This window comes from Mesoplodon densirostris, chromosome 9 (genome assembly GCF_025265405.1).
Source record: "Mesoplodon densirostris isolate mMesDen1 chromosome 9, mMesDen1 primary haplotype, whole genome shotgun sequence".
In the NCBI taxonomy this organism is placed as follows: Eukaryota; Metazoa; Chordata; class Mammalia; order Artiodactyla; family Ziphiidae; genus Mesoplodon; species Mesoplodon densirostris.
The window spans coordinates 42,037,664-42,051,853 of record NC_082669.1 but is presented as its reverse complement, the minus strand read 5'-3'; the positions used below and the strand labels follow the sequence as shown (position 1 = coordinate 42,051,853).

At 35.9% G+C, this 14,190-nt stretch overlaps 1 protein-coding gene and 1 pseudogene across 20 annotated transcripts in view; both read left to right on the top strand.

Moving 5' to 3' along the window:
• Positions 1 to 8,697, top strand: part of LOC132496405 (casein kinase I-like) — a 30,597-nt pseudogene extending 21,900 nt beyond the window's left edge.
• Positions 1 to 14,190, top strand: part of HDAC9 (histone deacetylase 9) — a 579,212-nt gene that overhangs the window by 82,541 nt on the left and 482,481 nt on the right. The window lies entirely within an intron of this gene.

The following is a 14,190-nucleotide window of genomic DNA, read 5'->3' as shown; positions in this document are numbered from 1 at the left end:
TTTGTTTAACCAAGGTAATATTTACTTTTTTTTTTAATTTGAAGGATTATAGTTACCAAACTGCTGAGTTAAAGCATTAAAAAAAAACTAGAACTTAAAATTCTGTGTAATAAATGAATTCTCAAGTTGTTGAATCTCAACTCATCTGATCTAAGTTATATTACGAATTCTGTGGAAAATAAAATGAAACCATTGGATTCAGAATGGCTGTGGTAAACTCTGTGATTAGCAATATATTTCCTATAATCTTGGGTTACATTAATTTAAAATTACATTAATATCTGGAAGGACATTTGGGTAACTATTTTTTTCCATAAGTTTTTTTTTTTTACAATGCCTAACTAGTAGGTCTATTTTATTTGAGGCACCACATTTCTTTAGTGGTTTGGCTACAGATCTATCACTAGGATATAATAGCCAACCTTGTAGTAGGTATTATTGTAGCTTTGAGGTACATGTGCTGTTTCTTTAAAACCTCAAGGTTTTAAAATATTCAGTACAAACTAAATCAACCCACACATTATTAACAAAAATTTTAACGTCAAATAAACACAATATCCTGTAATTTCTAAACATTCCTTTCCTAAACTCATTCAAATGTTCACATGTTGATTTCTGTAAGATGTACTGGCTGTGTGTGTGTGTGTGTGTGTGTGTGTGTGTGTAGTATGAGGAATCATATATCAACTGCTACACAGATGGGAGCAGTCTGTGGGGTTTTCTTTTTAGTAAAAGAAATTTTAATTGAACAAATATTTGTTCTAGATCTAGCTTCTAACATGCAGAGTCTGTTATCTTTGCCTCATAGAAAAGAGATAAGTTAGAAGGAGAAGCCACCTGAATCTTTAATATGGAGTATGATACAGTGACTTTCATTTAGTGTCATTTACCATGATTTTAAGTAAACAAGATAAAAAAGTAGCACTTAAAAAAATGTTGTGTATGTGACCTTGGAAGTTTTCACTCTAGCCTGTCTATTGCTCATTATCATCACCTGTAAAATGGGAATAATGATTGCTATATTAAATGAAAAAACTCCATGCAAAAATTGTAGCTAGTGCTCAGCATACATTCCTCACTTTAAAATGTCATCATTCTTACTTATATTTTTGTTTTCTAGTTAACTGCTTAATGCGAAGAGCAAGCAACAAAGCCTAAAACTAATATATTAGTCCAATAAAAATACTTAGAGCTACTTTTACATGGAATTTTCCTTGTCAGCGTAATCTGCTTCCTAATTATGTTTTATTTTAGATGAAATAAACTTTGGTAATTTTTATCCTTCTACATTATACCAGTAGGGTAGAGAGTAGAGAGGTAGCTTAGGCATTGGATTGTCAATGGGAGGTATCACTGTATGAGAATAAAAAGTAGATGTAGATTCTCTGCCACAAGGTTTGGCAGACTTTTTCAGTCAGGGCAGATAGTAACTATTTTAGGCTTTGCAGCCTGTACTGCCTCTGTCACACTCAACTCTGCTTTTGTGGTGTGAAAGCAGCCATAGACAATAAATAAGTGAATGGGTGTGACTGTGTTCCAATAAAACTTTATTTGTGAGCACTGAAATTTGAATTTCACGTAATTTTCACATGTCACGAAAGGTTTTTCTCTTTACTTTTTCACCATTTAAGAATATGAAAAGCATTCACATGTAGCAGGCAGTAAAAAAACAGGAGGCAGGCTGGAATTGGCCCGTGAGCCATAGTTTGCTTACCCTGGCTCTACACAGTTATGTTCATTTTTAATGCTTTAAATTATTTCTTATACTTTTGTTTGTACAAATTGTATATACCACTTCAAATTGTAGACTGATTATCTCAAAGCTGTGCTTAAAATATTGAGAAGCATTCTGTAATGCTGACAGTTCTCTGAATACACCCTATTTCTATAAACAGATACTATGAGTTCTACCAGGAATAGAAATTTTAATCACAGTCTAATTAAACAGAAGAGAAAAATTATTACATTTTCTTATGCCAAATTATGAATATCTTTAAGGCACATATACTGTCACATTGATTTCTCTTTATATATTTTTAAAAATTAGATTCTTCTGACAATTTTAGGTTCTTCTTTTAGGTAGACCCTGTCACTTACCTAACAAGTTGTGCCTTAATGGCTAGTAATCATCTTTTATAATGCACAAGGAATCATGAACCAAAAAAAACTCTGAAATAAGAAAAAGATAAACCACCACAGTCTATCCTGTCAAATCTTTTCTCATACTGTCAAAAAACAGCTGCCTCTTCCTTTTTGTTACTGCTTTCTTTCTTCAATTAAAAAAGTAATCTAAAAATTTATGAACAATACATTCAAGTCTCATTAACAGTTTACAGTTAATATGATTCAGTATCTCTTTCTGAAACAATCCAATGTGATTTAGTTAATCAAGTACTAATAATAACTTCATTATTAGGTTGTCTTTACCTGTGAGTTAGTGGATTTCAGATTAGAGAGTGAGATGAATTTTTAAAAATTGTCTAGACTCAACAGAAATTTCTGTAGCTAAAAGAAAAGGGTGAAATACTAAATTTGCAATTCCTAAATACAGAATTGTTTCTAAAGAGAGCATTGAAACACCTGAAAATTCACCAATGTGTTAAAATATGCAGAAATGTGTTCCATTACACATTTCTCTATGGTATATATTGGCCATTACAAGCAAATGCTTTCCTTTTACCTCTAAAAAATATGTAATATTATTTTAACAAAAAACTTTTCATTCTCATTTACATCAAGGCAAACTTCAAGGTGAACTGTGTAGAAATTAAATTGGATACCTGTTTTGTAGAAGTCAAGAAGAATAATAGTGGAGTGGCCAAGACCATAGACTCTGCAGCTGGTTGGTGTATGTTCTAATTCCTGTTGCACCACTAAGTAGCCGTGTGACCTTGGCCAATTTCCTCTGTGGCCTACATTTTCCTCATTGGTGAAATGAGGCTCATAATTGTGTCTACCCCGTGGGTTACCAGATAGCACAACCTTATAGTGTTGTGAAGAAGGATAAATGAGTTAACATTTCTTTTAAAGCATTCAGAACGGTGTGTGGCACATAGTAAGTGCTATATTGGTGTTGGCTCCATAATTTAAATTAAAGCAAAACAACTCTCCAGACCAACCAACAATATGGTATTAGTCTTTGTTCTTACCCAAGTTTAGAAAGCTAAATTTGGAATCAGCATAGGGAAGTCACATTTCATTAAAATGCTCAAGGCCTGAAAACTTTGCATAATTCCAAGCCTGCATAATTATGTTAAAACTCATATCCGAAGCACTTCTGACAAAGGAGAGTGGGTATTTCTACTTATGAACAAGAGTGGTGCCACCATGTGGCAATAACATAAACACGGGTGCCAATGCACTTATCTGGCTAGGTTTGAAATTATGCAATTTTGGATGATTTTTTTCTTTTTTGGCTGCGTTGGGTCTTTGTTGCTGCGCCTGGGCTTTCTCTAGTTGCGGCGAGAGGGGGCTCCTCTTCACTGCGGTACACAGGCTTCTCATTGCGGTGGCTTCTCTTGTTGCAGAGCATGGGCTCCAGGCGCAGGCTCAGTAGTTGTGGCTTGCACGCTCTAGAGCACAGGCTCAGTAGTTGTGGCTCACGGGCCTAGTTGCTCCGCGGCATGTGGGATCCTCCCGGACCAGGGCTCGAACCCGTGTCCCTGGCAGGCAGATTCTTAATCACTGCACCACCAGGGAAGTCCCGAATTTTTATGTTTTTTTTTTTTTTTTTTGCTGTACGCGGGCCTCTCACCGCTGTGGCCTCCCCCACTGCGGAGCACAGGCTCCGGACGCACAGGCCCAGCGGCCATGGCTCACGGGCCCAGCCTCTCCGCGGCATATGGGATCCTCCCAGACCGGGGCACGAACCCGTATCCCCTGCATCGGCAGGCGGACTCTCAACCACCGCGCCACCAGGAAAGCCCCGAATTTTTATGTTTTAACATTAACTTTCATCCCCAAATTGTATGTACAAAGTGAAACTTTATTATTTCCAAATCATACATTCCAAATTCTTACAATTCCATGAAACAGTAATGCATTTTTCTTTGAAAGAGGACTAATGTAATTTGCCTCTGATTTGAATTTAGCAAATAAAGAAATAATGCTGTTAGAACAGTGTTTTTCAGTTGAATTCCTTGGAGTCTGGATTCCCAGGGGAACAGGCCAAGGAGGAAGTGAGTGGGTGGGACATTGGCTCCTACTTAACAGTTGCACTCGTGCTGGTTTTATACGTTGGGACTATTCATAAGTTTTTATTTGAAGAAAGTGTCCAGCTGTTTAAAGAAATGTTTTTGCTTTTTAAAAGTGAGTGCAATCCTATATTAGAACGTTTTAGTGGGACTATAAGCCTTTTGTTTTGTAATAAAGATTTCCTCAGAACTTAGAAAACAACTGAGATCTGGAGAAGGGGAGGGTGGGAAAAAGGTTGAAGTCCTAGTCCCATTATGTAAGACTGAAGATTAGAGAGTAGAAAAGGAAAAGACATGGTTTAAATCGAAGAGGAAAATGAGAGAAGCCTCATGCATGGCATTTCTGCTCTTTTTCTTTCATACCTTCCTGCAACTTTTAATATATGCTCTTGTCTTAAATATACTAAGCATTGAAGCTTTCAGAAAATATTGGAATATTTTTTTAGGTTAAAGGCAATTGTTTCTTGCTGGCAGTACACAAAACCAATAAAAGCTCTTCTTTTCTCTCAAAACAGAATACAGTTACATACTTCGGCACACAGGGGTTCCTGATAGAGGAGTGGGAACATATTCTTTGAAAAAAGTCTATTTGCCAAATAAACAAATGTAATTTGTTCCAAAACAGTGTTATTAGAGTGGGGTATCTGCTGAGAGAATCATTTATTCAACCAATATTTATTAAACTTATGTTACACGTCAGGTGATGAACTAAGTTCTGGAGTCAGAGGGGAATCCCCTGCCTCACATATTAAGTTTTCATAATGAGAAGGAAGTTGTGTTAGCTATTTGCAAATAGTAATAATTTAGTACTTGTCTGTAACCTAGAAAAACATATAAGTTGTAGAGAAAAATATGGAGGAGACAGTTTGTCCCACCTTCGTCTTAGTTCTTACAGAAGTCAGTTTGCTGTACATTCCAGATGATGAGTGGTATAGATGGCTGAATAAATGACACTTTTTAGATCAATACCTGTATTCCCTACTTCACAGCACTAACATTTCTCATCTACTGAATGTTTCATTTACAGGTATCATTATATCTGATTAAATTTTTGTCTCAAATTACAAAATGATATGGATTAGGTTCTTAGCTCCTATTACCTTGAAGTCACGTAAATTGGCTTGATTTTGTTCCCATACTGCAGGAAGCTCAATGAAGCTTCTACTTGGTTCTCAAATAGTAAAGAACTAGTAAACACTGCGATACTTTAGAACTAAGTGGGTATTACAAGTGAGTTGGCAGTTCATGTTGGTGTTTTGGTTTGTTATGACTGCTTAATTCAAAAGCATATTTGCAGAGAGGGAATTTGAATCAAGTAAATCAAAATAGTAAGGGTTTGATTAAAAAGTTAGCTTTCTTTAGCTTAAATGTTGATATTTCAAGGCCTACTGATATTTTAGTCATTTGTGGTTATTTTTGTTTCCTGTTCAGACCCCTGGGAATAAGAGAATAGTAAATAAAAGCTCAGAGTGCTTCTTGCATTTATTTTCTTTTCATTTATGCCATGTATTAGTGCACCTTAAAGAAACTGTAAACACGTGTAACTTGAACAGAATCACTATCAGGGAGAATTGTATTTCTGGACTAATCAATTTAAGTAATTCTTGTTCTAGAAATTATTTTTTCAAGTTTGATTAATTTATTTTTTATTTCATTATGATATAAATATTAACAGTGGAAAATAAGCTAAGAATATTTATTTGTATTACTAAAGTGAAATTTGGGCAACATTGTCATCAAACTGAGGTTGTATTGCTTGTTTTTGCATTTCCAATTTTTGATGTTAGCCACATTTAAATTGAGTAATTTACTTTTTCAGAAAAAAATATGCCTTCCAAGTCTGCAATGATTCTACATGTTTCAGTGAAGAGCCTTCAATAAAAGGCACTTCAATATTTTTTTTTAAATCAGTTATTGGTTATTTTAGAGAAAATATTAAATAACCTTAAGATGATTTATTCTTTTCTATTAACATTTAGTAATTCTTCACTTTTCAAATTGGAGATTGGAAAAAAATTCTTAGCTTATAGTTTATCGGTTCTGTTCTAATTTTCTCATATTACACGGGGTAATCATTCATGAATTAGGCCTTACTATTTAGATAACTCAGGATTGTGGCTTATTCTTGGTGATCTCTACTGAGGCAAACAGCATGATGGGTAAGTTTTATTTTACTCAGTGCTCCCTTACTGCACTTTGGTGGTTGTCACCTGTCAGCACACTGAGTTTTAAGAGATAACTTGGGGTCTAGGAAATGTGAAATGACATCTTAGGTGGAAAAATTGGGGGGATTGCTTTTTTCAAATACTTAATCACTTTTGCCAGAAACTCATTCACTTATCAATAAACAGTCAATGTTTACCTGGATTCAGACAGTCAAAAAGAACTAATAAATAATTGTTTTAGGATTTTAATTGGATATGTACATATGTATTTCTAATTTTATTACCATATGATTCATCACTATCACTCATTCATTTATTCCTTCATTCATTTCAGGTATGCACTGAGGCATTACTATGATTTTATGCTGTGCCAGGCACTGAAAATGTGGTCCCTCTTCTCAAGGAACTTAGAATAATGGTGAAGGGAGTCAATTAAAAAATATTATGAAAGTGAATTGAAAAATTTAATGAGAAAATACAATAAGATACAGAAAGATATCCTACATCAAATCATTTTTAGCTAAGCTATGAAGGATAAGTAAGAATCAGTATAGAAAAATGGGATGGGATTGGAATTTAGAAAGAGATAATGTATATAAGAAATCTCTGAGATTTCGGAGAGCATGGTGTGTTTACGGACTGAAAGAAGATCGGTGTGACTCAAATGAAGGGAGGAGAATAGGGGGTGTTGAAGCTGAAAACACAGGCAGAAAACACATCATAGAAGGATAGGCCATCATGTTAAAGATTGGGGTTCCACTGATGGGTGTTACCCAGGAAAGTGACAGAGGGCTGCTTTAGTAAAATAGGCAGTGGTAGTGGAGAGAGCTTGATGAATTCAAAAAATACTTAAGAGTAGAGAAGATTGTTTATGTTGATTGGGTATGGATAATAAAGGGAAAGAGGAGTCAAATATCACTTTCATGTTCTCCTCTGGCTGCACAAACTGAGACCAGAGGTACTGGAGAAAGAGCAGAGTAAGACAGGTAAATGAAGAGTACCAGTACTAGTTATACATATGGGTGGCAAGTTTAGAATAGATGTTTAGGCTGGAGACAGAATTGTGACCATAGCGGAAGCAAATAAAGTCCTGGGAATGGAAAGTATCACCATTGAGAGTCCTGGAGGGAAAATAGAAGAGGGCCCAGGTGGGATTCTAGAACACCAACATCATTGCCCTTGATGTTTTCTACATCAGTTTATGGCTTGATGTGCATCAACACATGAGTTCCTTGAAGGCAGTTCCTTCTCTTGTTGACTAAAAGCTGTTTTGGCAATTAATATGGCTTTACAAATATTTGCTGAATAAAGGTGTAAATGAAAAGTGATATGTCAACCTATGATACTTTAAAAACAGTGATTTCAATGTTATTTTAGATATACACAGCCCTAAACAGTCTAATACTTTCTTTAGATAGTATTAATTATATTATATTTAAGAATTTATGCTGCAATGTAGTTATTGAGGCAAAGAGCTAGAGGAACAAAATACAAACAGCCATCAGGCATGGGCCAGCCCTCAGTTAGCTTTATGCTGTGATATAATAAGATATAATGGATAAAAGTGTAAATAAAATTACAAAATTGGACTTCTTTTGTTCCACATCAGTGTTAAAAGAAAGGGGGTGAGAGGTGGTAGCAGGATTTCAGAAAAGGAAATATCAAGGTGGTTTAAATGAATGTAAATCAATTTCATGGAGTTGAAGGAAGAAAAACATTTAAGTTCTGTTTCTTTCCCGAAGCCCATGGATTCTACCCGAAGAACTCTTTCTGGTGATCAACATAACCAATGATGAGGAAGTGGCAGTGAATCTAGAATCACAAAAGCTAGGTATTCCCCGTTGCTGTAACAGAGCAAACTTTAAGATTCTTCATGGTGGGATTGACATCCCACACATAAAGTTGTATCAATAGTACAAAGACTGTAAGTGATACTTATGGACCTTCTTCCATCCATTCTCCAAGACCTCTCCAGTTTCTGTTCAAGAAGGCTCACAGTGAAAACTGTACTAGCATTAGCTGACCAAGATGATCAGTAGAATTGCGTATGTGCATATGAACAGTTTAAGACACAGTAAACCAGATAACTTTCTAATTGGTAGTGGGTGTCACTGTTTTTATTCCATATTGATTTCGGTTTGGCCAGAAAGTACAGAAATGACAGGACAAGGCAGTACGTACTCTACAGAGCAGGTAATAATCTCTCTGACGCTACCTGTCAAACCAGCATAAGTGAACATCTTGGTATTGAGCAGAGTTTCATAGATGACAGGGTATCATTAGGATACATGTCCACATATGTTAATAGAACCAGCCTCTCCTGGCAAAGGCTGCAATAAAGAAACAAGTAGGAAAAGATTAGTGAAAGATGTCTATTCCTGATGAAGTTTCATATAAATTCCTTCAGAGTTTCCCATGTACTTAAACTATTATTAAAGGCTATACTTTGAGAAAGTCTGGATTACATGTATCCGAGACAGATATTCCACATTCTTTTTTTTGTAATTAATTTTTATTGGAATATAGTTGCTTTACAATTTTGTGTTAGTTTCTGTTGTACAGCAAAGTGAATCAGCTATACGTATACATATATCCCCTCTTTTTGGATTTCCTTCCCATTTAAGTCACCACGGAGCACTGAGTAGAGTTCCGTGAGCTATACAATAGGTTCTCATTAGTTATCTATTTTATACATAGTATCAACAGTATATATATGTCAGTCGCTTTCTCCCAGTTCATCCCACCACCACCCCTTTCTCCCCATTGGTGTCCATATGTTTGTTCTCTACGTGTGTGTCTCTATTTCTGTTGTGCAGATAAGATCATCTATACCATCTTTATAGATTCCACATACATGTGTTAATATACGATATTTGTTTTTCTCTTTTTGACTTAACTTCACTCTGTATGACAGCCTTTAGGTCCATCCACGTCTCTACAAATGACCCAATTTCGTTCCTTTTTATGGCTGAGTAATATATTCCATTGTATATATATACCACATCTTCTTTATCCATTCCTCTGTTGATGGACACTTAGGTTGCTTCGGTGTCCTGGCTATTGTAAATAGTGCTGCAGTGAGCATTGGGGTGCAGGTATCTTTTTGAATTATGGTTTTCTCTGGGTATATGCCCAGTAGTGGGATTGCTGGGTCACATGGTAGTTCTATTTTCAGGTTTTTAAGGAAAAAAAACTCCTCCATACTGTCCTCCATATCCACATTCTTTTCTGAGCCCTGAACTAATGACAGGCCCACATATTTGACAGGATGATGTTAAAGCACAAAACAGCACAACAGGCAGCCTTTTCCCATGGGCGGAGTCTGCAGGCCCAAAGATTTCTGTGCAGGAAAGGAGGAACAAAAGAAGCTGAGCAGATGATCAGAGCAACATTTGTTTCTCCCAGATCTGGAAATCGTTATTCATACATCCACCTGCCAGTGGTTGTGGTCAACCATTTCTTGGTGTAAGAACTTATTTTCCGTATAAACTGGCTGTGGGCAGCACTGGTGATGCTGTATCCTGAATATTACTGTAGCTGCTGTAATTGTGCATATTAACTGAGATAGTTAAACATGGTTCCATTTTTTGTCACATTTTTTCAAGTTTCAACTTGTAACTGAATTGACACATACACATTGGTGGCGAGATTGTGCCTGTGCCTTTTTTCTGTGTGTGAAAGCCTGTGCTTTACACTGCACTGCTTCGGGGTCTCATTCAGAGGAACAGCGTGAACAGTCTTCACCGTTGTTGTGATAGTTGTAAATGGTCAAAATTTGCATTCTTAGAATTTTTCCATCCATGAGGTTTGCAAGTTATTCACTGAAAACATTCTTAAAATGGATGGCTTCTTGTTTGTAACCCAGCTGATAAAGAAGCAACCAAAGATTCCTGTTTTTGAACATACAACAATTCTCCCTACATACCTGTGCTGTAAATAATAGCATCTAAAGTGAAAAATTAAGAAACATGCCGTGGGGCTTCCCTGGTGGCGCAGTGGTTGAGAGTCCGCCTGCCCATGCAGGGGACACGGGTTGGTGCCCCGGTCTGGGAAGATCCCACGTGCCGCGGAGCGGCTGGGCCCCGTGAGCCATGGCCGCTGAGCCTGCGCGTCCGGAGCCTGTGCTCTGCAACGGGAGAGGCCACAACCGCAAAAAAAAAAAAAAAGAAAGAAAAAGAAACATGCCGTGACTACTTAGGGTATCCTTAGTACTTCGATTTAACTCTTTAATGGTTTTGGTATTTAAAAAAATGTATTTATCAAAGAAATTTAGTTACAGCTGAACAGGTGTATATGTTGCTGAAATAAATGTAATTATCATAAGCATCTATATGAGCTGAGATTTTTATTTTGAAATGGGAGCTTTTTTGTTTCCATGTTCCTTAAAGTAAAAACTATTTCTAAAAAATTGCATGAGTTGTTAAGTCCTAAGTAGAGGAGGGAATAACTATCAAAGAGTTAGTAAGAAAAGACACTGAGGAAAGAACGAGCAGAACTCTGTAAAGTGATAATAAGACTAAATATATGTGGAAATGTTCTGACTGGGTATTTGCTATTAGAATAACAATAAACATATAATATACATATATATATGTCACATGTATTTGAAATCTCAGACAAATAGGGTGAGTCTAAATAAAGTTATGAGATCTGTTAAGAAAACAGGATTTGTTTATAAGTAATGCTAATGCTACTGTTATCATCAACTTCCTTCTAACTTATGTATCACTGGCCACCTGTTCTAAGTAATTTGCATGTTCCTAGACAAGAAATGTTGTGAACAGTGATGATTCCATTTCCCCACTGTTAAAATTGGTTGTTAATTTTTCCTTGTTAGTTGATTATTTCTAATTATGATAATACAGCAGCTGTGGACAATGCCCTTTCTTTCACATTCTGTGATGTGTAAGTGACTGTAACTTGTTGAAACTCAGCCCTGGTATTGTGTTACTATTATTGCTCCTGGGGAGGCTTATTAGCCTGTCACAGAAGATGGAAGAAAAACCCGTCATTCTTTTTGGAATACGATGAGCCTTTGTCACCCACAATGCAATTAATTTTAAAAATAGAAAGAATGGCTGTGATATGATTATGATTAACCAGAGATGAGCTATTGTCCAAGTAACAGGAACTAATCCAGCAGGCCAGAGATGACCTACACAGAACCGTCAGTTTGCTGATTGCCATTTCTCTCTGAGTTTGATGAAATATTCATGCCTTCGCTCTCCTCTCTGCAAGCACTATTGATTTCTTGTGTAAATGCTGCTATATTTAGTCTAGACAAATGGAATGTGGATTGCTGCTGAATAAATTGGATGAAAGACTGGGATCTTGCCTGCCTCTTTCTCTCAGTCTTGGGCAATTATTTATAATCAAGAGCAGTTTTTGTAAGTTGAGGGTGATTTTTCACAATTTAGTGATTAGTCTCTGAACAAAGGCAAGCAGTTAGACACAATCATTTCTGTTGGGATAGCAGGTTAAGAAGTCAAATTACCCTTTGAGGCTTACACTAGCTGTTTTGGAGAGTTCTGGGGCTCTTTTTTCCTTATCTCTTTTGGGTTTTGTTCTTTTTTTGGGCGGGGGGTTGACGGTTATAGTTTATGGATAATAAGAATGCCAGCAACAAGAGACCCCAGGATCTCTTGAAATCTTACATTTTGCCTTTATAGGGTTAAATTTGTTTATTGAGATGTCCATGTAAAAACTAAGGCTTTAGTTTGGCCTTTTTAATGTAAAAGTGAAATATATGCTTAACAGCCATTGCTTTTGGTTGGAATAACGCCAACTCTATAAATTAACGCTCAAAATCTCACGTTACTCCAGAGCCTTAATTGAAAGTTCTACATTGGACCTTCTGACCAAGAGATCTTACAGGCCATCTTCATCAGTTCCAAACTTGTTACAATTATTATTTTTCCTTTTGTAAATATCATATTTTAGAAGACATTGTCCCCCAAACTATGGTTTATTAATAAATTGTTTTCCCATTTTCATTAAACTGACATATACAGCACTATCAGTGCAAGCTCTTCTGATCTATACATTGAAAAAATCACCAGTGTCAACAACCAAGATTGATACCAGTTCCCCCACTCCACCCCTACAAGCTGACACACACACGTGCCTGTACCCACACATACCTGTGTGTACACACAATTCAGATGATAAGCAAGACATTAACGTTTCATTTAGTGTTTGAAGCCTTAACTTCTATAGACAGAATTTATGTTAAGCTTGATTGACTTCCTGAAAATATCTCTTAAATTTGCATGGAATATTAACTTTGTAGTTTCCAGCCTGGACTCTTCAAATTTAAGTTACTCAGAGTAGGAGTCACAGCATTAGATACAATTTGTAAAAATATGGAAAAGTAGAAGGGGAAAAATTATTGATATTTCCACCCAAAATACAACTTTCTTTTGTTCTCTATCTCACCAGTCTTTGCTGGTAGAATTCAGAGACTAATACCATTAAATCTCCAGTAGAGTATATGCTCTATGAGGGCTAGAATTTTTTTGTCTTTTTGTTTTACTACTGAACCCAAACATCTAGAATCACCTTGGGAATTTAAGGTTCTCGGTAAATGTACATTGACTAAATTAACTTATTTTTAAAGAGTCATCATAGGGTATATATCATTTTTATTATTTTTCTTTCACTTAATGTTACAACAACATTTTTCATGTTCCCATAAACATTATTTTTAATGACTGCATATTTTTCCATGAAATGGATGTGACATATTTACTAGACATTTCCTTGTAGTTGGTGATTTCAATTAAAATGATAATACTTCAGTAAACAGTATGACATTGAACTGTTTCTTCCTGTTAGTATTATCTCCTTAAGATATATTCCAAGAGTTGGAAAACCTGAATCAAATGGTAGAAATACTTAATGCCTCTTGACAGATGTTACCAAATTGTGATATCACGTATCACTTTTTCAGAAGTTTTAAACCAACTGGCGGTGCCACTTGCAACATATAATTGTCTACTTGGTCATATGTTTACCCTATACAAGGGGATGTTGTACATACACATATGCATATATGTGAATCATATATATGATATTTAATCATTAGAAAATGCCTTATTTTTATTTAAAATTTTGCATATCTTTACTAGTGAAGGTGGATTTTTTTTTTAGTTGTTTGGCTATATTTCTTTGTTTTCTTGTTTTATAATTTTTCTAGATGTTTTAGTGTTTCTACTTTCTAATATTTAATAGAAATCATAAACAATTTTATTTTCATACTGGCTCCATATTTTTGTTTGGTTAGCCCCACAGTGTTGATGATTTATTTTAGTACACAGGAAATTTCTGTTTTTACATAATTTTTTAGAAAAAACATTTATTGAGAGATGTGCTATATATGTTGTCAGTCTTTGAATGGATTATCACATTTAATCCTTTTAACAACTCTGTGTTGTTATTGTTAATGGTAATTATCTCATTTTGCATATGAGGGAACTGAGACCTAGAGAACTTAAATAACACACTCAGGATAACACAGTTACCCTGAGGGTGACACATCCTTTTAAAAGTTATGGGAACAGGCATTTATATTTTTTTTAAAGATTTTATTTATTATTTATTTATTTTATTTATTTATTTTTGGCTGCATCGGGTCTTAGTTGTGGCATGCGGGATCTTTGTTGAGGCATGCGGGATCTTTCGTTGCGGCACGTGAGTTCTTCGTTGTGGCGTGTGGGTTTTCTCTTCTCTAGTTGTGGCGCCCAGGCTCCAGGGTGCATGGGCTCTGTAGTTTGCAGCACACGGGCTCTAGCTGAGGCACACGAGCTCAGTAGCTGTGGCGCGCGGGTTGCCCC